This window comes from Microtus pennsylvanicus, chromosome 1, assembly GCF_037038515.1.
Source record: "Microtus pennsylvanicus isolate mMicPen1 chromosome 1, mMicPen1.hap1, whole genome shotgun sequence".
Classification (NCBI taxonomy): domain Eukaryota; kingdom Metazoa; phylum Chordata; class Mammalia; order Rodentia; family Cricetidae; genus Microtus; species Microtus pennsylvanicus.
This window is the reverse complement of record NC_134579.1, coordinates 189,771,633-189,796,567: the sequence shown is the minus strand read 5'-3', so window position 1 is coordinate 189,796,567 and position 24,935 is coordinate 189,771,633. Positions and strand designations below refer to the sequence as shown.

The window sequence follows — 24,935 nt, the reverse complement described above, 5'->3', positions numbered from 1 at the left end:
CCACCTCCTCTTCTCCTTTCTGGGTTTCAATTCTTCCCTGTGTTAGTGTAAAACATACATGTCAGAGCTTCCACTCTGCTCCGTCCACTGGAGCCACAAATCATAAACCAAATCTTGCCTTCACTCACTTGGCAGGCTCCAAGATATTAAGAGCACGCATTCACCCACACCGCCCCCTAAATCATGTTTTCCTTTCATACCCCTAGTTAGGCAGACCACATCTTTAATGAAATTTTTCTCTTAATACTTGGTTCCCAACAGAAATGACGGCAAATCCAGTCAACCACAACATGCAATTACCTAGGAAACGCATGAAATAAAAGGTAGATATGAACTAGGTCGTAGTACATCATTATTTTTAGATCACTCAATTACAAACTGACATTGTACTGATACAGGTCCACAGAAATTTATGCCCAAGTATTGCATTTATACTTAACCAAGTGTATGAAAGAAAGCCAATTGGTTGAAATAACAATAAATTTTCAAAGCAGTTAGAATGCGCCTTTGCAAAAGACCCTAAGGTTTAGTTAACTAGTTAGTTAGTCAGTTAGTTCACTTGAAACCAAATTGTTCTTTAGGAAATATAAAGGAAAACATATACTCATACTTAAACTATAGGGAGGTTTGGTTTGCCTAGCACTTGGTTTGGCAAATGTGTGCATTGCATTGGTACTTCAGGGGTACAAATGGTCTTGGGTCCAACAAGCCTCCTGGGAGAAGTTTTCCAAGTACAGAGATGCTGGGCTCTGTTAGCAAGAGCCACCAAAAGACAGGAAAACAAACAAGAAATGCTTCTTCTTCCCTCTCTTCCTGTAGGAGGAGTGATGGTACCAATGTTAGAGGGTGCTGTACCATGAGGTACCACATTCTGTCTTTCTGAGAAGTTACTTAAGTGCCTTGCTGGCAGTCACCATAGGGAACAGAGAAGTGGGAGGTGAAAGTCTGGAGAAATACTACTTGCTTTATCAAGAACTTTCTGCTTGTATGAATGAAAGGGCAAAGGCAGAGTAAACCTGGAAGATATAGGCTACAATGGTAATGAAGGAGATCACACTAAGTGAAAACTTTTAAGGTGAGAACTCAAAATCAGAAAAGCCAAGGTCCCATTATCTGATATATGTAAAACAATATGTAAACAGGTATGCACATAGAAAGAGACAGACAGAGAGGGGGATAAGAAAGTATAACGGGGATTAGTTGGAGGGAGGGAGGAGACCAGAGAAAGGGAAAGGGGAGAAGGAACACAGGGCAGTTGGAGAATAAATAAAAGCAAAGTATGATACACATCTATAATGATGTCATAAGCGATGACATTATTTTATATTTTAACTTAAAAACAGAAAAGTAACCACTCAGCAAGCTTGAGTAAGGATTGCTATAATGTTGGTTAAATTTACCCTAAAATGACACTTGCTTTTAGAGATGGGGACACTGTTCCCTCGATGCTTTTCATGAGCACTAGCATCCCGTGGTCACTACTCTGCTCCATCCTACCCAGGGCAGCTTCTGCTACACTGCAACTCCAGCACTTGGCTGGGCTGTATGTGCAACTGAGAGAGGCTCCCGTGCTACCTATGACCATTACTATGTCCCACTCTTGAACAGCCCTTCTTATTTGTTTGAGTCCCCAATTTATTTTTCATTGGTGGAGGGGGGATAAAATGTGCTTCAAGAAACAATACTTAGGGTACATAAATTCCAGAGAGCATACCTAATCTTTGTAACCAAAAGTTGAATCTTACAAAAACACCAATTCTTTTTCAATGTATGTATGAAGAATGATGAATGGATAAATTGCTAAATAAGGAAAAACTTCTCAAGCACGGGCCAGGAAATGGAGCGTTTTAAGGAGTTTCAGATTGAATCAGGCAAACAGAATCCTAGATTTCTATGTTTGCTATGACTCAATGTATGGCTTTAGGAAAATCTTGTAATTTCTCCATATTTCAGTTTCTCACCCTATAAAAGGAATATATGGCTTGAAATTTAATTCTCTCACAGTGGGGAGAGTTTTGATTCGACATCTATAAAACGCTCTTTAGCTTCTCTGATTAATAGGCAAAATACTGTAATAGTTGTTATGTTATGCTTTCCAAGAAGTATAAAGGTAATAGCTAAGATCAATGTAAAATAATACTTTGAGAAACAAATATCAGTCATATTTATTGCCCTTCCATTCCATTTGCTAAGTAGTAAAAATTACTTCTGACAGGGAAAGTATCAGATTAATATTCAAGTGAGTAAGCGTACTATCTTCATGGGCCGCTCCTACCTTGGAGCAAAGAGAATTGTTTTGTTTTTCCAGGCTACACCGCATGTTTATATGGTAAAGTCAGGAATGCTGGGCATGGTTTTGAGGGCCTCCAGCGTATTCACTGGTTTCTGGCGTCCTAACGCACTCTCCTCTTATAACCATAAAAGTACTCTTGAGTGCTTCTGGAAACATAGAACAAACCCTTAATCAATTTAAGAGTGTTTTAACTGCATACATGAAATTTCTTGGGAGGAAAATGTTAGCTATTCTACATACACACCGTACTTAAGTTAGCAAGAGCACTCCTTCTCAGGGGCTCAGAGCAATCTCCCTACAGTAATATAACTTTCAGTTTTATGTGCATAAGTCCTAGTGAATCCCTTAGAATAACAGGAAATTCTGCAGGGGAAAAAAAACACAAAAATTGATAGGCATATTTTTCCAACGCTGAAGGAATATGTTAGCTATTTTGAGTTGGATGGATCTTTAAAGGCTCTAGATAACCATTGAAAGTCAACTATAATCTTAATCAGAACTGTGGAAAATGAATTATCTGCATATAAAGAATCTAACATAAGAGTCCGCCCATAAAGAACAGCATTGATATATGCTGCTTCAAACTTTGCATGTTGATTGCATTCTGATAACCAAGATCAAGAAGCAATTTCTCATATTGGGATACATTAGTTTAATCTTGATATGGAAAAGATTGTATTTTCAGATTTATAAATTGACGAATACAACATGGTTGATTGTTTCACACATACTAATATTATTAGCATCCTCCAAATGAAGCAATTCCACATTACTATCATATCTACATATTTTTATGTTAAACTTTTTTAAAATTATATGTATGATACTTTGGACCATGTCTGACACACAAGAGATCCTAAATAAAGCAATAACATATAATTCCCCATAAGCTTTCCTCAATCATATCAATTGGAGACAACTCTAACTATTCTGATAAGGACACTGTTAAGTAAAAACTTTAGGACAACATACACTGATATATATTTTATTACCAATTAGTTTAAGAACTATTACCAATTATTCAAGAATTGTAAATATAAACAATGGATATTTATGAAATTGAGTATAACAATTCTTATGTTAACAATTATATCTATACATTTTTATTCTGTTTTGTCTTGATTTGTCTGTCAAAAAAGAATTTCCCTGTGTAACAGCCCTAGCTGTCCTGAAACTTTGGTTACCAGACTGCCTCGAATTCACAGAGATCTGCTTGCCTTTGCCTCCCAAATCATAGAATTAAAGGTGTGCACCACCACCACCACCCAGCAACCACACATATTTTTATGTGCATGGTTAAAAAGTTTATTTTTCCTAACCCTTTTACAATGAGTATATGTATCTCAAAAATTCAGTTTCATAAATATTCTTGTTAACGGAAATATCAATATTTCCAATGCTAATTTTATTTTTTGCAGTTGGCTTTTCTGAGGGAGACCTCAGCCTCATCACATGGATGTGCAGTATAGCTTTCTCCTGATGTCCAGTAGAGCAAGCTTTCTCCAAAGCATCTTGTCAACCTTTGTGAAAAATGCACATACGCCTTCACCTACTAATCCCATATTCATCTTTTTCAACTATAGGAGAATTTGGCAAGCGTACAGAAAGCCATGTAAAGATCATCACCAAAGGACTGGAATTTAGCACAATGAGCTTCTATGAAGCATGTGCAGGCCCTGAATTTAACCCCAGCACAGAAAAGAAAAAATAAATAATTGAAACTCTTTTAAATAATAAAAACCTGGATGCAAATTCAAGTACATATGAGAGAGGGACAGTTAGATTCTGAAACCATGTATACGATAAACAGAAACATTCAAAACTGCCAGGCGGTGGTGGTGCACGCCTTTAATCCCAGCACGCGGGAGGCAGAGGCAGGTGGATCTCTGGGAGTTCGAGGCCAGCCTGGTCTACAAGAGGTAGTTCCGGGACAGTCTCCAAAGCTACAGAGAAACCCTGTCTCAGAAAAAAAAAATTCAAAACTGTATGTATGTACTGATTATAGGGTCAGTGTAGTGAGGGGGGTAAATGTTCAAATTTCAACACAGCAAAAGCAAGTTTTAAGACAATCAATGAGTTTGCTTGGCAATAGAAATACAAATAAGTTATATCTTCCATTAGTTCTTTTATTTGCGTATTTTATCAAACCAAAAAAAATGTCAAAAATAAAGCAAACCAGGGAATAACTTACTGTGATTGGTAGAAAAGGCAAAGAGTACGAAATTCAATCCTTACTAGAAAGATATTCTCATTTTTAACAGCTTAATAAAGTATAATATATACATAATAGATGCACAAATCAAGTCCCAGAAAGATAACTCAGTAAGCAAAGTGTTGGCTGCACAAGTATCAGAATCTTAGTTTGATCATAGTATCTACACTAAAAGACAGGGATTGTAGCAAACACTTACAATCTCAGCTCTGGGGAGAGGGAGGCAAGTTCACGACATGTCCCAGAGAGAGACCCTGCCTCAAAAAACAAAAAACAAAAAAAACAAAGTAGATAGCTACAGAGGAACGATGCATGAGGTTGACCAGAATCTTCACCATGAGTGTACACACACACTAAAATATGCACATAAATATTCGCAAAAGGCACAAAAGTTGACACCTGCTGAATTTTTGTTTAATAGACATATCCATGCCGCTAGCTAGCAAACAAAGAATAAAATCATGAACATTGTAGGTGTGGTAGTTTGAATAAAAACAACTCCCATGAGTTCACAGATTTGAATGCTTGACCACCAGGAAGTGCACTCTTTGGAAGGATTAGGAGATGCGGTCTTGTCAGAGGAAAGATGCCACTGGAGATGGGGTCTGAGGTTTTTCAAAAGCTGAAGTCAGACTCAGAGGCTCTCTCTTCCTGTTGATGGAGGATCTGGATATAGAATTCTGAATTTCTTCTGCACCACATCTGCCTGAGTCCCATCATGCTCCCCACCATGATAATGGACTAACCTTCTGAAACCGTAAGGAAGCCCCAAACAAATGTTTTCTTTTGTAAGAGCTGCCTTGGTGATGGTGTCTCTTAACAGTTCATAGAACACTGAGACAGTAGGACTCTATCTCCTGTCCCTTTCCAGTTACTCCTCACAGGTAACTTGTCCAGGGTTGCAGGGCCCTTATTATATAGTAACCCTTCAGGGTCTTTGTTTCAATGTTGCAACAACTATGGCTAGTATGTTGTTTTTTTTTTTTTTTTAAAAAAAAATAAGACTGATTACAGTCAAAGAACTGGCTTTAGTGGTATTCATTGTAACACTGGTTCTTTTGGGGAAGGCAGAATAGTAAATACATCCATTAGTTTATTCAAAGGAATCAATTTTATAAAGGAACCTGGTCCTGGTACTGAACCAACTGTCTGCCGTGCGCAACCTCAATTATCCTTTCTCCCAGTTCCATGAGGCAGTAACTGCTGCGGTCACTACCTACTCCTACTCCAACTGTGGCTCATGAGTAGCAGAGTTTGGACATGCACACAGCCATCCGGACTCCAGTCTGTGGCTCCATGTCAGACACAAACAAAGCATCATGCAGAGTGTCTAAGGCATTGGATTTTATATTTATTTATTCTAGCTTCGTTTGTATCAACCTATTTACTGTCAGTTACTGAAGCATAAAAAAAAATGGAACAGTTAGGCCCTGCCTATTCTTCTGCTCCTCCTCTGACTGTGAGCAGCTTGGCTTCATTGTGATGCAGTGCAAATGCGTACTTCATCTATGATGATGCAGACCAGGAAGTAAAACCACAATTTTTGAGGCGATTGGAAACAATAGTCTTAATTTAATGTTATTTTTGGACACAGGAAGGGTTTTTTTCCCCCTACATAAGCAAGTTTGTGGTTTTGAAGGGTCTTGCTCATCTCTCTGTGGAAAATGCCTAAAAACAAACCACAAGAAACTTGAACAAAACCAGCTCCTTCCTCAACTGTAACTGAACAAAGACTTAACTCCTCTCACCAACGGCTTCATGTACTTCTCACACATCAGGGAGAGCTGGGCCCTAGGTTTGAAACACTGACAAAAATGCACACTCCCTCTCAGATGAAATCCTTAATTCTGCAGGTTAAGCATTTTGTTCTTCAAATGACAAAAGTTGTATTTCATCAGAAAGCAACTGAAGAAGTCGATGTTTGATTCTAGAAAAGACAAGAAGTATGAGCACCATGGTCCCTCTATCAGAAATCTTTCAGTTGACTTAAAATGCCAGTTTATGATGGGTGTTTTTCTTCCACTAGAAAAGTAGCCCTACTTTGGCATTAAAAAAAAGAACTTTAAATAATTTAAAACAGGTAATAGACAACAAATGATTTCCATGACTATAAGCAATAGAAAATTAATTAATCTTCTAAACCATAAACAGGATTCATTTCCTGTGGATATCTAGCTTAGCATACATTCTTAGAAAGCACACATGCACTAGTCCAGCTAAGTCCAGCTACTCAATTACCATCAATATTTCCATTGTAGCGGGCACAGAGGACCAAAGATGTGGTCTTTCTTGTCAGTGAGCTCCCAATTTCTCTAGCAAACAATTTCAAATGCAATTAAGCCCAACACAATATGCCATTATATTAATAGCCTCAACAGAATGTTATGGTATTACAGAGAAAAGAATTAATTCTTCCCAAGCATTAGGGAAGGCTTCCCAGAGGAGGTGGTATTTGAGCTGACCTTGACAGATGATATATGTTTTTGCCCAGATAGGAAGCAAAGAGAAAGAGGTAGGTGGGCTAAGGGAGTTTGGATAGTAGAAGGCAGGGGAGTAAGGGGGGAAAAAAACAGGGAGAGAAAAGGAAGTGACTGCTGGTATTATATACCCCTTCTGAAAAAATTCTAAAAATCAGTAAATCTCTCCACATTCAAATGCACAGTGCAAGAAACCAACCTGGGAAAGTAGGTACAAGAGTTAAATACTCTGGGGTATTTTCTGATTTATGAACCAGGGAAGTGCTCATTTGGAAAAACAGAACCTCTGGGTTTTTGGCTGTTCTCCAGTGCCTCAGCAGCTACCAGGTTTCCTGTTCAATGTCTGGCGTAGAGTGCCTGGATGGGCATGAGGTTTGCTGTGTCTTCTTTGGGCTTCCTGTTAACGTATAAGGCAGAACTCTCCCTCTGAGTCCAAAAGCCCCCCCCCACTTAAGCCCTTAAATCACTCCCAACCCAACCGCTCCATCATGGCCCCATCTACATTGGGTTCCTCAGCATCTACTTCACTTCCTCGTTGTCAGGTATGTATTCAAGATCCTGATTCTCTTAGAAAGATGCTCTGGTCACATACCGTGTACTCAGTTTGCACTCAGTTTCTTCCCTAAAACTCTACTCAAAGGTTGTAATTATAAGCCACAGAAGATATTCTCTATCTCTCTCTCCCCACTTCTTTTCCTCCCACCTCTTCTCTCTCTCTCTTTGTGTGATCACGTTTCTCTATGAGCCTTCTACATGAGTATCAATTAGTGGAATAATGTGAAATCTCTAGGTCCGTTTGATACTGCCTGTGTGACATGACTCATAGGCTCAATAAAAAAAAAGTAAATCTACTTAAGACAATACATAGTGTGGGATTTCAGAAACCTTTAAAGTCACTAGTTTATAAGGTTTAAAAAAATTATCTACTGTTCTGAGCTCATAAGAATGTGAGTGTGATCCTGTATTTATAACAGTAAAATTTCACTGTTCAAAATAATGTTCCCGCTCATCTCAGAGCTGGAGACCCAGTCATCCCCACTCAGATTTTGTTTTGTTTCCTCCTTTTCAAGTCTTCCCTCAGTGCCTAACAAGTTCAGGAGAAATGCCCAGACTGTAGCCTGGCTTCCAGTTGGTTCACATCAACTCAAATAAACTGTATGTTAAACAGCAGCCTCACAGATCTAGACAGTAAAAGCTTAGGTTTGGTACCACCTCAACAGAATATTTTTTAATGTAGTATTCTTAACTATCCCTTTCTTCAGAGCTGTACAATTGTTACTACATTCACATTTACAAACTGTGGTACAAACTGAAAGCTATGTTCAGAAAATTATTTGTGTTCAGTGTAGTGGTACCTGCAACCCCTGCATTTTTCTCCCCCCTCTCTCTTTCTCTCCGTTTTCCCTCTCTGTCTCTCTGTGTGTGAGTTTGTCTTTCTACATTCCTCTCCGTATTTCTCTGTCTCTTCCATGCCCTCCCATAAGTATCAAACACAGAGCCTTGTACAGCCTAAGCAAGTACTCTACTACTGGGTAATGCCCACCTCTATTTGAATTTTTTTTTATTACAAATGGATGAATCTTTCAATTCATCAAGTATTTTGATTTTACTATCAGTATAAAACAGGGTCTCCTGGAATGCTCCACTCCGAAACCTTTGTGACACTATACTCTAAAGAAAGTAAAGAGTTTCTTATTATTGAATATTTTGTTCATACAAACGGATAGATAATTGGCCAATTGTCATCATTACAAAGCAAGTAAAGGGTATCTGCAAAGAAAAACAGTAACAATGAGAAGAAGAATTAGCAGCGGTACTTCAAATAAATATTTACTCCCGGAATCTCCTCCCAAGAATTCTGCCCCCCCTCCACCCCGATGCAACAAAAATACTGAAAAGGAAAATATGCTGAAGATGGACGACCCACCTAAGCTTATCTGTAAATCCTCTCTGTGTGAAATTCAGCTATCAACACAGACCAATGAGAATTGTTTGCGTTTGTATTTAAACTCAGGAGGAAGGAATTAGGATTCTCCACACTTGACTGGGAGTAGAACAATCCTCTTAGGCGGAGTTCTGGGAATCTTTTCACTATATCAAGAGATACGAAGATCTGCTTAAGCTGTGCGTTCTCAACTAGGAGCACATTTTGTACTCTCGAGTACACTGGATCATCTCCAGAAACACTGCCATTTCTCAGGAGACTGGGTCTCCCGGAATCTAGTAAGTAAAGCCAGGGTCCCACTATGCTCAAGAAAACACTCCCTGAACAAATGCTCCACCCCTAAACCGCAATAATCAGAATCTGAGATGCTATGATCGAAACATATTAATGGGGCAGGGGCAGAAGATGTATCCACTGTATCACATGTGTACCGATGAGCACAGCTAAGCTCAGGTGCTGCCCTTTGAGAGGCAGCCAGTTAGCTTCCCACTCTTACTTCTGTTTCCTCTCGCTGTCCATTAGACGGCATTCCAAGGACTGAGGGGCAAATGGTGGAAACAGAGACGTTAATCATGTTCCGCGCTCACTGATGAGGCAAGCAACATCTAAAGTTTTTTTTAAGTTTACATGGAGTTCATCACATCCACGAATTATTGAAAACGTGTGTCTTTGTTTAGTCAGTCAATACCTTCGGCTTCAAAAAGCAAGTGGGGACACAGGTTTTAGTCATAAAATAATAGCATTACTGTATAGTGTCTTTATAATTGTTTATCTTAGTTAAGGAACCACATTAATTCAAGCCCAAATAGGACGAGATAATTGTAATGTAAATATTTGATTTTTTTTAAAAAAAAATCACACAATGTAAGTTATGTAGGCTGAATTTTCAAAATAGGTCCAAATACAACCTCAGATTTACCAAGATGACCCCAGAATGCACAATTTCCACAATTAAAGACAGTGTTGGTTCACAATTTAAGGTCAAAGAAGGAAACCTCTTACAAGCCTAACTATCTGAATCATTGGAAGGGTTCTCCTGAGTTTTACAACCAACATCATATCACTCATGTGAGATATCAGTCTTCATGGTTTATATAGGTGTACCTGTGTAATCCTCATTTTAAAACTCATGCAGCATGTTCTACTGCACACCAGAAAGGAGCCAAAATCATATGAAGCATTGAACGAGCTTTTCTGAAGCCCCCCCCCTTTTTTTTATCAGAACTGGAACTTGAACCCAAGCAGCCACATCCCTGGTTCCCATTATGCTTAGGATTTGGGTCCCTCACATTTTAAAGTTCCATGAAATGCCCACATTTTCAGAATTTTTCTCTTACCCACTAAAGCACTGAGTTACCAATACTGAGGTTAATATCACACATGTGAACAATTCTTCCCCCACATGCGCTAACACAGGCACACATATACACATGGGCTCACACATGCATGTGTGTGTGCACACACGTGTACACATGCGCATACATGCATGTACGCACAGGGGTGCATAAATATTCATGCATATGTATATATACACACACTGCATATTGTCTAGGCCTTGCTCCAAATTCAGGTCTCCAGTTCTAGAATCTGAAATCCCTGAAGTTGCTCATCATAAGTTTTCCAGCCATGCAATGGTCATGGTTTGTTGTTGGTTTGTTTGTTTGTTTGTTTGTTTGTTTGGTTGGTTGGTTGGTTCCCCCACCCCCACCCCCCACCCCCGCTACCAGTCTCCCAGCAAAAATGGATGTTGCCTCTCAGTACCATTGCTCTCTTCCACACAGTTCCTTTACTCTTTCACTCAGAGGAAATGTTACTGCCACAGACGGATGTGTCAAACAACACACCATGTTCTGGAGATGATGACAAACACAGCGGAGACCTCCGACCAGTTCTCATCTTGAACAGACCTCAGACAGCCATGTGCTTCTAGTCAACGTGCCAAGTGTTATGCTAAAGGTAAAAACTAGGCGCCTTTGGAGGAAAGAAAAAGAAGCATCCGACTTGGGCTCTGAAGGAAGTAGTTCCTACTTTGCATTTCACATCTCGGGAAGAAAGTAGAATCAGAAGGTGGAGAGGCAAAGAAAACCTACAGAGAAGTTAAGATCATATGTAAAAAGACACGAAGTGGGAGTGGCCTAAGCGGTTTTGAGAAGTGCAGTTTTCCCTGTGGCTAGAGAGATGTCTTGTGAGCGCTTGTTGAAAGAGGAAAATGGCAGTCTTGTCAATGTTCTAAGCAAGAAGGACCCTGCAGATCCTGTTGGGAATTCTGGAATTTGCCTTGTAGGCAACAGAGAGTTTTCTGCAGAAATTTAACTATAGCAGGACTTGAAAATAACTGTAATCCAAATATGAATCTTTGAGAAGTAAGAAACTCTTAGAAGAAGATGAAACTTACTTACAGTCCAGGAGAAGCATTAATATGTCACAATTATACTTACTATGACAAAGAATACTGTGGCCAAGTCTATACAGAACCAGTGTCCATCCAATATGGTGTAAACCTGCTGAGTTGGTTACAGTGACTACACCACTGTGCTAAACATTCCGAGAGAAAGGTGTGAAAACAGGATAAGGCACAAAAAGTCTCAACATCTTCAACATATCTGGAGTAGTGGAGGTAAAGTTGTTCATCTCATGTTAATTTTTGCATGTCTTCAGTAGTACTAATGCTTAAAAGCATTTAAAAGGAATTTTCAAGTGCCAAAACATTTAGTCAACTTCTATGAAGAAAGCCTTTAATAACTAAAAGCAACAACTAATACTATTTAATAAAACTAAATTAAAATTCTTTTGATCCTATCGAAACAGAACAAAGTATTACCATCATCTTACCCCCATACGGTTCACATAAAAACAACCTCTCGCTCTCGGTATATTTATTGAGATTTTATTGTGTGTGTCAGTGCATGCTCCACTGTGTGCACGTCTACATGCGTGTGCTGATGTGTAACATGAAAGTCAAAGGGCAGTCACTCTTTGGGTGCTGTCCGCCTTTCTTTTGAGTCACGGTCTCTCACTGCCCAGGAGCTTGCTAAATAGTCTAAGCTGGATGGCTAGTAAAGGCTTCAAGGATCCACTTGCTGTGCCCCAAGCCCTGAGATTACAAATGCATATTGCCACACCCCACCACATTTCTTAAAATGTGGATTCTGAAGGGGGACTGAATTCAGTTTCTCTTCTGAGATATCTTCCCAGCCCAAGATGTACACTCTTAGTTACCTACCAGAAACACAGTTTGAGCGTACAGTAGGCAGACTTGCAGAAGGAAATCTGAATGTGACTTACCCACATTGTGATTAAATTTGTCTAAAATTTCCTAGGTCATACCCGCATAGGAATAGACATTTGCATCCAAGTACAAAAGCTTGGGGAAAAGGATTAGCTAAGGAAGAGATCTGTAGACTCTCCAAGACGCGACTCCTTTTCGGCATACTGGGAATGTTATATTAGAAATACACAACCTCTTAATCGCAACATTTGGGTCTTTTCAATTCTTGGAGCGCTAGGGAGCTCAAAGCCAGAGATGAAATGTAATGAAAAGATGACTCCTTGGGGAATATGCAGAGGTCTGCGAATTGTATATACGACCTTGTGGAAATTAGGCCTCCTTGGTATGAGGTACACTAGTTGGTTAAAGATAGAATTTCAACCTTAATGCTGTTGCTTTTGTGAGCAGAATTAAACTTAATAGCATATGAATATAAATTTTTATGATTTAATTGGAGTCTTTCGGGAGAAATACCCCTTCCGTTTTTCAAAGAAAGGGGGAAAGAATAATAGAAACAGCAGCAATAATTTACATGAAAATCAAGTCAAATGAATGTAAGCCGGTGATAAAGTCTCCATGTAGACTTTAAAGAAGAGCTGTTCCAGGAAAGCCCGCACAGAGGTATCTAAGGTTCACATCCCTGCCTCAGCAAGACAAGAAACTACACGTGGAGAACATTTGCACTGGTTTTTAAGTTCTCAGTGTTAAAGTCAGAAATCAGTGAGTAGAATGTTCTAGTTACAGTCAAGTGAGCAGAGTACAAAGATGGATATTCTGTGATAGTTGAGAGCTTGCTTGCTTGCTTGTTGTGAGATGGGGTCTCCTTACATGACACAGCCAACCTCCAGTTCATGAGGTCAAAAATAGTTCATGTGATCCTCCTGCCTCAGCCTCTGCAATAGCTCTGACTAGAGGCTCACACCACCACTTTTCAAGAGGATACACTGTGTAAATACAGAGCAGGTACCCTGAACTGTCTGTCATAAAAAGGCTTGTCGTTTTTGCAATACTTTCCATACACCCAGAGATTCTTGTAGAGCGTTCCAAGGGCACTGAGGGTGAAAGGTGAGCGTGGTGAGCAATTCTTAGGTTATGCCCTTCTGAGTCACACAGAGCCCTGACATCTCCCTGGAAGGCACATGCCAGCTTTTATTTGAATAAAAGGGGCCTGACGCTAAATAGATAAATACATAACAGTGAGAATAACTGACTTCCTACAAAAATACATTAAAGTTTTAAAAGAGGTATTAGTAGGAAAAAATGTTCACCTGAAGAGAAAACTTATACATATAAAGCATAATAATCATATAAATTTAAAGGACTTGTGAAACCTGACTGGGACCCTTACAACTTAAGCTTCCTCTAGAAACCCAATGCACACACTTGGGCATTTTGTTCCTTGCTAGCTGGCTTAACATAAAGGTGTGGATTGATTCTTAATCAGGTTTCAAGCTTGAGCAGCGATAGCAACAAGAAAACTGATGACGTCAAACCAAAGGCTAAAGCATGAGAAGCAAAGAAAATTCTACATGTAAATTAAATATTCCACAGAGATGGTCTTGAACTCTTGATGATTGCAGTGTTTCCACAGGCTCGGTAGTTATCACCAACCTTTCTGATTTGGGCTGTTTGGACCAAGCCCTTGCTGACTGTTATTTATGTTTTCTTACATAGGCACCAACATTGAAGAAGACTCAAGTTCCACCTTGGAACCTAGTTGGCTAGTCAATAGAAAGAGAGAACCAACTCCCACAAGTTATCTTCTAGCCTCTATACAGAAACACACACACACACAAATAAATAAATACATATATAAAATACATGGACATTTAAAGATGTTTCAGTTCGTTACATTTTGTGGCCTGTTTTAAACAACATCACAAAATTAGAGATACAATTTCAATTTCAAGTACAGTTATATGCAATGTACAATTAAGCTTATTTTCCTAATATCTAGTTTCTTTTAGGTAATGAATTAAAGTCCCACACAGAGCTGGTGGGAGCAAGTGCCTAGCCTGCTGCTTGTGGAGAAGGGTGGTGGGTCACACTGAGAAGTTAGGATCTTGGCTTCATTCTGTTGCTATAAAACTGGACTTCAAAATATTCAGCAACAAAATAGGATGAATAAAAGCATCAGCTTCACTCATTCACAGCGTACTCGAACGGATGAAGATTAGCTAAACCCATAAAGGGTGGAAAACAGTGCGGCGAGCTAACCCATCAGAAAGGTCCCGATGAGCCCGCTGGATGCTGACTTGCAATGGGAGCTATCTGGCAACCCTTAGTTGTTTTTATTTAAAAGCACACTTTAAGATATAAATATACTTAAGAAAATATAATCTTAGATATAAAATTTCCTGACATCTACATCTTACTGGTATAATGAGACTTCGGTTTGAAAATATTCAAATGTGATAACAGACACTGTCTTCCAACCCAACAAAACAACTTATCAGCTAGTTCTAAATGTTCTAATATGACAACATGGTTCTTTTTTTTCTGTGGTCCGAAAAGATATTAAAATAAAATAGCTTATTACTATGTAAAAAATGGTTTAAATTATGGGTATATTTTATCATATACATTGCATTTATTGTTTGATAGGGGGAAACACTTCTGATGTTTTTATACACCGTCTTTCTTTATCGACCATGTACTGAAATTGGAGGCTGAGAAAAAGGCTAGGCCAATACTGACGGGTTTCAAATATCAAACTATACTATTAGGTCAGTGCTAAGATCAATTAGCGCTTTTGAATGACAGCAAAGGTCATGTGAGACTTGGAGGCAGCTCTCCGGAACCGTCTTACCCTTCCCTATAAATGTGAGCTTGACGCTTGGTTCAAAATGGTTTCTGTTTTTAAAATTAATCAGTGTCATCTCGTTTTCTGGAAAAGCGAAAGGAGGGCATGGATAGTGGTGTGCTCGGGTATTTTTTGCACCCCTCTACAACAAACACATGGATAGAGCAAAAATAAAACACAGGAAGTTCACAGGAAAGTGACACATCACTAGGGCACACTCTAATGTGCTATGCCACAGCAATATTAAGTGACGGTAATGTTTACAAAGTCTCCAGACCTCTTAAAGCCAGCAGAGTGGCTTGTGAGACTTCTGAATATGTGGCTCTTGTTTATTTTCTTCCACTCAAGTTCTGGCTAAAGGACGCCAAGTTTGGCTCCACGCGCAATTTAATGAATATTCAATTCCTTGCACTCAAACACATCAAGCTGCAAGACGCAGAACTGAACATGGGAACAGTTGAACACACTCTTGTACCTAACCTATCTGGAGGGCAAACGCCTGAAAGAGCATGTCGTTTCTAAGTTCACCAGGAAAATTCCATGAGAGGAGCCTGTCCACACCACCGCTATCCATTCCGGGTGGTGTTGATTTCCTTCACCTAGTAACCATTGTAATAAAATCCCCCAACTGTACTTCTGAATACAATCAGTTTAAGAAACTCGACTGAGACACACAGTGTAAGAGTTGAGAATGTGGAAGGGGGAATATTCATTCGAAAAAAGAAACTGTCAGGGTTTTATCCTCACCCAGAAGATAGCTAAGCCACTGGGAAAGGTCTGCCCAGCTCTTCCGTGATAGGACTCCGTACTTTTGATGGCAGACTTTTCTGTTTGTTTCTCAAATGAGGGATGTGAAATATTTACAACCAGACAGTACCTAATTTTAGGTTTTAAGTGCTTTAACAGCTCCATGAAATATGACCAGCAGCTGCACTACAGAACTATGGTGAATAAACTCCCCGGGAGGGGGCCTGTTCTTACTGAATGCTGAGTGTTCTTAAGCTTACCCAGTAGAGAAAAGAGGGAGAGTGAAGATAATGCAAAAACAGAATAAATGCTCACAATTCCTAAATTGCTTAGCACTCCACTGAATCTCAAAAGGGGTTATCATTGTTCTTAAATTCTGCATAAAACCTGTGGGCTTCCCTTGCATGACAGTGAGAAAAAAAAACTTTAATCTTATTAATCTAAAAGTTAGAATGTGCATTTTCCAAAACCCCAACTTTCCTATCAACAGCCACAGATTTTTCTATCATCTTACCCTTTCAAAATTTCTACACGATTTAACTCTGGTTCATCACATTTAATAAATGAAGTGCCAAGCCACATAAATATATTTTTAGACATGGCATCAGCCATGCAGAACTTGCACCAGTGACTAAAAACATGAAACTGGACACTGTATTTCCCATTGCTATGTAAAATTTATTTACAGCGTAAATCACAATATAAATAAAAGAAAAATTTAGAGATGAAGAATATGTTATTTTTAAACCAAAGAGGGATAATATGCATGTGCGCGCGCGCACACACACACACACACACACACACACACACACACACACACACACTAAAATGGCAACCCACCCACCTGCAAATATTTCTTGAAAAAAGAAACTTTTCTATGGTTTTCATCCAGCTTCTAGAAAATGCCTAAACACCCATGTCTCTATTTCTTAATGAGAATAAAATAGTTCTTAAGTCAATCTATTTTCACACATTGTAGGCTTTTGAAGGTCTTTTAGTTTAACATGTTAGCTAATATGACCCCACATGTGAACACACATGCACAGCTTCGCTTTGGAAATGAGAAGCCAGCCTTTGTAATGTTCAGTGAATGGGAAGAATCGCAAACGTTTTCCCATGTATAGCTGCGAGAGTCCCTTCGGTGAGGTGCTCTTAAAGTGGGAAAGCCTCTTCATTTTCACCTGCTTCACAAAGGTGAATAGGCTTTGAAAACATCCCTATTTCAGACATTCACTTGTGGGAGGACAAGGTCTGGTCCTTGGAAGAATATGAGGTTTAAAGCCAGCTAAGCTATGTTACAGGCCAAAGCTGCTGTTGCTGTTGAAGGTTTTGCTATTTGTTTGTTTGTTTGTTTTTAACATCCATGGTCAGACATTACTCTAAAAATGTTTTACCCTAATGTTGCCTACAACCTTGAATCAGGTGGAACAATCTATTTTTCTGGGCTGTAAAAGTGAGGAATGTCTATCTATTTTGAGCATTCTTGCCACAAACTCAGCGTTCTGACAGTTCTTCAACACACACAAGCCTGTCTTGTGCTGCTCTTGCTTTTCTATTTCTTGGAATAATATTGTTTTTTTATAGTACAAATGTCTTTGAATACAAATCTCTTAAAACACACCATAAAACGTATCGAAGTATTTTGCTTTGGAATTCTCTACTTTCTGACTCGTCTAGTTTTTGTTTCTCAGGTATGAGTATATATTGATATATGCATATATACACATAAGCATATGCACTGCATTATTTAAAGGCAAACCAAAAAAGTAGCACCGTTTCTGCTTAAATATAAAACTTTACTGAGAAGTTATATCAAATACAAATCTTGTCCTAGAGAAGTCTTAAAAATAAAAATTAGAATTAAATAAAAGTGGGAAAACGCAACAAACAAAAACTCATGGTCCGCTTTGAATGCTGTCAGTCACCCATGGGTAAATGAAACTTCAGAAGTTGTTGATGGAAATCCGCAGTTGCTAAAAGCTCCTGAAGACTCCCACCTAAGTCCCCCAGGAGCCCGCGCTGAAACTGGCAAATGCCCTAAGGTGCAAAAAGGCGATCGCTAAGGAAAGAGCAACAAAATGCCATATTCCATAAGATGTATTTCACTCCAACAATAACGTTGATCCCAGAGTGCTGAGCCAAAGCGGGTACGGGAGAAAGAAAACTGTTAAGTATGGGCTCTTAATGTGAAACCCAACCTGTTGGATCCCTTTAGGTATCAGATTTTGGAAGTGTCTGTAATGACAGCCAGGAAAGCAAATTAATGGCCAAGGGCCCACTGGGTTTGAACACGAGACTCCAGTTACCTCCTCACAGATCAAGTACACAACACACACGCACACGGGGGTGCTCCACGTGGAATTGCGCAGAAACCAAAACACACAGGTTCCTGGAGCTAGCGGCCACCTAGGTTGTCCCTGCGCCGGGATGCGCACCTTCCTCGCGGCTCTCTAGTGCATAAAGATTCCTGAATGACTCCAGCTCTTTCGGCAGCCAGGGAGGAAAAGGCCACACAGATCCCACCCAAATCACCACCCCGTTAGCCTCCCGGGAAGTTGAAAGATGGGTACCTGTGAACCCCAACCAAGGGGAAAGTGAAAAGAAATCAAACAGTTCTCCCTAAGTTTCGCTACCGCTCAGCCGGTCAAAAACTCCCTAATTTTTCTCAGAGTAGTTCTGAATCTTGAATACAAGGAAAAGAAAAGTTAAGTGCTAACAGAAAAATAAAATGAAAAGTTTGGGTTGTTATGCGGTGCTAACTGAAACAGGCTCACACGGTCAGCCTCCGAGTCTCTTTTCACCAGGCTCCGAGTCCTGTGGCCTCCCCAGACCCAAGCGGCTCAGGGAGAAACCTGCTCTCCCCAACACAGTCCTCCGGTTTGGAGAAGTTAGAATCGCTCCATGGTATCCACGCCTGGAGCCAATGAAAGCGACTCCTCTGACAAGGCGCCTCTAATTTCACAGACCCTGGCACACTACAGGAGACATTCGTCCACGCCACATAAAAACTATTAGCTTGCGATTGCCGCTGTGTAGACGGTGACCGGTACCTGGCGATCAGAGCTCGGGCCCGGAGTACACGCGCGCCAGGCTACACGCACACCCAGGCGCCCTTGGCCCTCCGGGGGACACTGGGGTAGCACCCTTGCTCTGTGTAGCCGGTCATCACAAAATACTAAATGTCACAGGGGAGATGTTCGTGCAGGCGCCTGGGAGAAACGGGGGCGGGGTGCAGTCAGGTATGGTCTGCACCCTGGACGCTGCGAGGATTATCCGGGTCCCGGGCCCGCTGCGCAGACTCCCAGCGGCAGAGAAAAGTGGTTATTGAGGACCTATGGGTCATTGAGGGTCCCTCTGAGTAGAACGCACCTCTGAGGTGCTAGCGGCCCTGGTCGTGGGAGACCGGTTTTAGGTCACCGGGGAGAACCCTAAGCCTCACACGTTCTCTCGACGCGCGTCTTCCATCCCCGAATCTCCAAACGTATTACAAAGTCGGTCACACTTTCCAGAGGACAGTTTGGGGACCTTCCAAATCTTGAACCCCTTTAGCTCCAGAAACCGGGTTATTTGAAGAGTGGGTACTCACCTCTGGCGGCCTGGACCGCCTTGGGCTCCTGAAGTTCAATTGTCTGTCCCAGCCCGTAATCCGCGGGTCCGATCTGGGTATTTACTCTCGTTCCTTCCAGTGTCGAAGTTTTCCCTTCGCGCTGTGTCTCTGGTGAAAACAGGACATCCCTTTCGGCCACCCCCAACAAATAGCTTACACAAGTGGGGGAGAAACAGGGCGGGGTGGGGGAGCCGGCTGCGAGGGGGGGAGGAGGAAAGGAGAGGAGCCAAAAGTCCCGGCAGCCGAGCGGTGGGGAAGGCAGAAGAAAAGAGAAAGCGCGCGCGCCGGGCGTCCCTCCGCAGGTCCCCGCAGCCTGGTCCCTTCTCTAAGGCAGCTGCTGCCCGGCGCCGTCCGGGTGGAAGTTTTGCGCGCAAGCCGGGAGCCGCCGGAGCGTGCGCCGCGCCGCGGGCCGCCTCTCTCTTGCGCGCGGAGCTGGAGCCTAGAGGCGGGGGCACGTCGCCACCGGCGACTTTTGGGTAGGGTGGCCGCTGGGGGCCTCGCGGCAGGCAGCCGGAAGGGCAGAGGACCGTGGCGGGCTCAGAAGCCTTTCCTTTTTATTCGATCTCGGAGAAGTGCCTGTTGTCATCGTTTTTTTGCGGTCTCGCGTGGGGACCGCCGAGGCTCCCGGGCCTTGCGCGTCTCTGGTGGCGCCGCGGTAATCTCCGCGCCCTCCGCGCCGCCCCACCCCGCCCCCACCCTGCCTGGCGCAGGCCGCTAAGGCCTCAGGACTGAAGGGACTGCTGTCCCGCCACTGCGCTACCCAGTCCCCACCTGCTTCTTCTAGGCTGTGGTCTCCTGACTTAGCTATAGCTCTCTAGTTACCCTGTCCCCGGTGCGAGCTACGGACTCCTTGCCACTTACCCCAACAGAGGAGGCAAAAGGGACTCTGCCTAATTGCAACAAAGTTAAGCACCAACCTACACCAGCCCCGGGAGCTTTCTCTGGGCTGAGGAAATAGCTTTTGCGGTGGAGATGTGGGCCATCAAGGAGTTAGTACTGAGCAGATAGGCAGCCCTAGGAAGTGCCTGGGCCCCTTCCAGTGCTGGGTGCAGCAGCTATAGGCATCCCTCCGGGGCACTCAAAGGTCAGACAGCAAGGACTTGACTTCCCATGACAGTAAGAGAAGTGAGTTGCTCCCAGCACCTTGCTGAAATGACATTTCGAGCCTATCCCTTCTGCAAATGCCTTATGTGCCTACACAGAATTTCATTTTACACGACTACATCTAACTATCACACTCTTGGACCAAAGCAAAAAAAGTCCCCCATATAATCAGCCCCATATAATAACACCTTTACCTAAAATCCATTGTCTGTTTCAGCATCACCTGTCCTCCGACTTTGACAATGCCTGTTGACTCATTTTGAATTTATTGTTACTCATTGTACTGGCCACTTAGGGCTCACGTGTGTTCGTTTAATTAATTTTCCCACTAACTATTAAGCCTGTGTAAAAGATAACCAGAGCCCAAAGAAATGGAAATTATTTCCCCAAGGACAAACCAAGTGGTCTCTAGCAACAAAGCTCACGATTCAAGAGTAAACCCCTATTCTGCCTTAGATGCAGCCTCAGAGATGAGAAATCAGTCCCCTTTGGAGACGTGTAGTTTTTAATAGTATTGTCAACTAAATTATATTCCGAACTTTTTTTCAGAAACAGGTTTCATCCTCCACTGGAGCTTAGTTGTGTGTTTCTAACAGGAGCCTTGTCAGAGTTCAAAAGGAAAATTCGTCCTGAATGTCTTTTTTAATGGGCGGGGCATTGTCCACGATGATTAAGAGGCGATGGGAAAGATGCAGCTTTCGGTTCAAGCTGATAAAAGTACTTCTTTCCCTCGTCTTGCTTATTGGCTGTTTCTCCCACAGATCTGTTTCCAAAAGCTGGAGCATTGCCATGCAGACTTCCCCCTCTTCTGCTTAGCTGGGTAGGAAGGTTTCTGGTGGTGGCATGGAGGCCTGGGAAGCAGGAGCCAGAGCCCAGTCCTGGTTTGAAGAGAAGCACCAGTCACTGTACATTCATGGGACAATAGCACCCAGAATGCTTCATTTCTTTTATTGTCTCCAATGCATAGCTCACAGCGGTTTGTTGTTGATCTTTGGGGTTGACAAAGGTGAATCTATACTGTTGGCCTCTGATGCTTTCAGTAACTGTGGTTGTGAGAAAAGCAGTCATTCTTTTTAGCACAGCATGGATGTGGCAGCCCAAGAGAGAAAGCGTAACAGCGAGTCCATCTGAGTTGGAATCCTCCAGGAATACAGCAAATGAGTCAGAACTAAAGCGGGTGCTCTATTTAGCATGCTCCGCACAAGTCACAAAGGCCCCGTTTCTTTTTGGTACAAAACTTTGTGTGTTGGTTTTATCTCTTTAAAAGATGGGGAGGTTCATAATCAAACTCTGATGGTTTAGAAAATCACTGAAAAGAATTTAAAAGGCTGTGCGCTTCCTTGATCTCGTCTAAAAAAATCTTTTCAGCGTACTGACCTTGCAGTCAAGGTTACTTTGGTTCCTCATAATCATATATATATATATATATATATATATATATATATATATATATATATTCAGTTGTTCCTCTGAAACCTCAGAATTATTTGAAAATATTAATTATTTAGTTTTGTATTTGGCTTTTTAATAATAGTACTTAACTGTTCATATACTGCATAGATGTAGTTAAAGTTCTTTGTGTTCAGTCTACATTTGAGAGAGACTGAACAGGAATCATGTTTGCCTAGGCAAACAATGTGCATGCTCTTTGTTCAAACAAAGCCCTTTCCAGAAACTGTCAAACAACTTTTATAATTATGGACATATCACCTAGAATGTGGTAGTGGGTCTGAATTTAAACATAATATGGTTGTAGGTATATGTTTATTACTTTAAATCTACTTTCATTAAAAACTTTATTTGAAAAGGAAATCTTTTATTATCACTATAAATAGAAATCAAAGAATAGAAGACAACCTATAAATGAGTTCGTATTGTGGAAATGGTAGTTTTTCCCCACACCGTCTACAAATATCTCAGTGTTTTAATAAACAACGGTTTAAAGCATTATAATTCCAGGTGCTCCCAATCCCAGCTTTCCCAAATTATAGTTTTTAAAAAACATTCTCTTTCTACAACTGGAGAGAAATGTTGAAAGAGGTCTAGTTAATTTCAGGATTTCTTTCTTTTTTAATTTTCAAATTTAATTTGTTTATTTCGAATGTGGGCGGGTGGGGGAAGTAAGTATCAAGGCATGTATATAGAAAGGAAAGAAAAACTTGCTAGATTCAGTTCTCCTGTACATGCTGTCAGACCCAGGGATTGAACTCAGGTCTTCAGGCTTAGCAGTAAGTACATCTGCCTGCTGAGTCTACTCCCCAGCCTTACAGGTTACTTTAGATATTGATCCTTAGTCCATTATTGAGCTTCTTTCTTAAAGTATATTTGAGGTCTCTAAAGCTGAAGGTTTTTTTTTTAATTGGAATCTTTCAGGGGTTTTATTGCTAATTTTCTTGGGGAAAAATACAATTTATAAATGCATCGTTCAAAAGAAAAGCTCTCCTGAAAAATTCACTTGTCCTCTTTTCATTTCTTCCCCTTTCTCTCTTCATCTGAGGCCCAGCTTGTCAGATTATCCAAGTTTTAGAAGGAAAAAGGAAGGCCGGAAGAGCAGAAGATGGAAGATACCCAAAGAACCTGAAAGAAAACATAGGGAACTTCAAAAGTCAGGGGACACCTGCTGCTGAATTCAGGAAGATGTCCAAAAACACTGGCAGGTTCTCCACAGCATTAGAGCATCCGTAAATGTTCAGAAAAAGATACTAGGACAGGCTAGAGCAAACAGTGGGAACATAATATTCACTTATAAAGCTGTTTCTGCGCTCTGTGCCTCTGGGTGTGGACACAGCCACAGTTAGCATTTGGTGTTTATTTTTCAGTTGTGTATGGCATCCTTTGGCATGCAGTTTTGTATAAGTCAAATTAGACAAACAAAACACTCTCGGAGCGCAAAATCCCAAACACAATTTTTATCTTAATTTCCTTGGAAAGAAACCTTAAGGGGAAAAATAATACCATCATTTTAGTAAGAACAGATTTGTAGGCTCAAAAGTAAAATAACACACCACCATCCCACCACTGCTCCCCAAAAGGAAAGAAAACAGAGGGTTGGATATTTGGAGAAATAATTCCCCAGCAAACCTCCTGAGCACCCTGGTAGCCTACCTTTGAACTCCAGCTGGAAGCACACCCAGGGCTTGAAAACTACAGTCGTTCAATTGTTTCTCCTTAGCTCCTAAGCCAAATCCTTTGAGCTTTGTAAGAATGAAGTTTTAAAGGCCAGCCTCAATAGGAACAAGGTCTACCACTGTCTACCAATGAGATACTCCGAGAGCAAACGAGGAGAAACAGGACTCTGAAGTTCCACGCTGCTGACTGTCTAAAAATCAACAAATAAACACCACGTAATTTTGTGCAGACCGATCAAACTTTCAGGTTTCTACTAGTTCATTACACTGAAGAAATGAAGTTAGCAGGGCCACCCTCTCCTGGGCTTTCTTAAAACCTTCTCTGTCCTGGCAGCATCTAAAGTAAAGGAATTTCTGGAAGAGAGAACGTCAGTATATTTCCTTTTCAATTCTCTTTTGAATTCTTCTCTCAAGTTAAATCCTTTCAGTATCACAGTATGCAACCCTGCTCCAGCTTCCATGTTTACAACAAGCCTTCAGATGTTTATAAACAGACAGCATACCCACTTTTAGTCATCTGTTAGCCACGTTAAACAAATAGCAGGCTTTTAAAATCTTATTCCAGTTTAGCCTTCTCAAATGCTTAAGCGTTTCTATGGGTTCTCTCTGCCTTATTTCCAAATTCATAGATGGCCCTTCTTTTTGGAGATACCTCATGACTGTATCCTAGGTATGACCTTGTTAGTCACCCTGAAGGAGTCCTTCTTCTCTTCTGTGGTACTGTCTTTGGGATTACTTTATTCGCCCATGGATTTATGCTCCTTTTAACATGTAACACATACAGAATTTGCTTCTCTGTTTGTACATCACACAGTGTTTTTCTTGGCACATCCTAGCGACCCTCATTTCTCTACTCTTTCAAAGACATGTGCAAATGTGAACAGTCAAAAGGTTAAAATATGAACAATGGGACTTTGCTATTCTTTTGATTTCTTTGGTTCATAATAACCTGCATTTAAAGTAAGAGAAAGGTCTAATTAAATTCCTTCTCCTCCTCCTCCTTGAGACAGGGTCTTATGTAGACCACACTGGCTTTAGATTTCTGAACCTGCCTTCACTTTCCACATGTTATGATTCAAAATATGCACCATTGCACCTTGCTACTATCTTTTCTATACAACTCTTTTTTTTAATCTTTACTTTATCTGCTCATAAAGTATCCCATGATTGCATCTAAAAGGCTCTAAATATACAATCCAACATTAGTTAGTTGAAGAGGAATTCTATTGCGGGATATTTGTACACTGTAAAGTTTTATTGCTGTGATTGGTTTAATAAAAAGCTGAATGGCCAATAGCTAGACAGTAGAGGTTAGGCGGGATTTCTGAGTAGAGAAAGGAACTCTGGGAAG

General features: G+C 41.0%; 1 protein-coding gene across 8 annotated transcripts in view; it reads right to left on the bottom strand.

Moving 5' to 3' along the window:
* The window catches only part of Eya4 (EYA transcriptional coactivator and phosphatase 4), a 253,623-nt gene extending 233,594 nt beyond the window's left edge, over positions 1 to 20,029 (bottom strand). For 7 of the 8 annotated variants that reach the window (XM_075947640.1, XM_075947653.1, XM_075947633.1 and 4 more), the window contains exon 1: positions 19,332 to 20,029. The gene's annotated coding sequence lies outside the window, so the exon portion shown is untranslated. Of the gene's footprint in view, positions 1 to 4,704; positions 4,747 to 19,331 lie in introns of those variants that run through there. The other variant, XM_075947647.1, reaches the window with a different exon arrangement.
* Positions 20,030 to 24,935: the final 4,906 nt, after the last annotated feature.